Source organism: Penaeus monodon, chromosome 19 (genome assembly GCF_015228065.2).
Source record: "Penaeus monodon isolate SGIC_2016 chromosome 19, NSTDA_Pmon_1, whole genome shotgun sequence".
In the NCBI taxonomy this organism is placed as follows: Eukaryota; Metazoa; Arthropoda; class Malacostraca; order Decapoda; family Penaeidae; genus Penaeus; species Penaeus monodon.
In genome coordinates, this window is record NC_051404.1 from 37,170,807 (window position 1) to 37,171,273 (window position 467).

Consider the following 467-nt stretch of genomic DNA (forward strand, 5'->3'; position numbering starts at 1 on the left):
ACCCCCGGGGTCCCTTTCCCTCCTTAAAACCCAACGGGGAAGGAGAAACACACACAAGGAAAGACCCAGTTAATCTGGTAAAATACGGCCTTGAAAAACCACCCCGCTTTTAAAAACAAATTTTATCTCAAGCATTTTAAATTTTTGTTTAAAGTATGAAAACCCAAACCCCCAAATTTCACGGGTTCATTAGGGGCAATTTTACACTTTAAGAATTTTATCCAAGTTGCTTTGGGGGTCTCGACGCGGAACCGAGGTGGGCTCAGGTGGGCTAGGGTGGGCGAGGGCGTTCTCAGGTGGGTTGGGTGGGCAAGGCGCGCGCCCTACTGGTGAGGAAAAAAGGATAAAACAGTATGTTCCATTTGTATGTTAACACGTCTATGTATATCGTGAATTCCAATTTGCTTTTGGCAGGGTATAGGGGTTACTTCGTTATTTAGGAGAGTTGGGCGGTTTGTCATATTTAC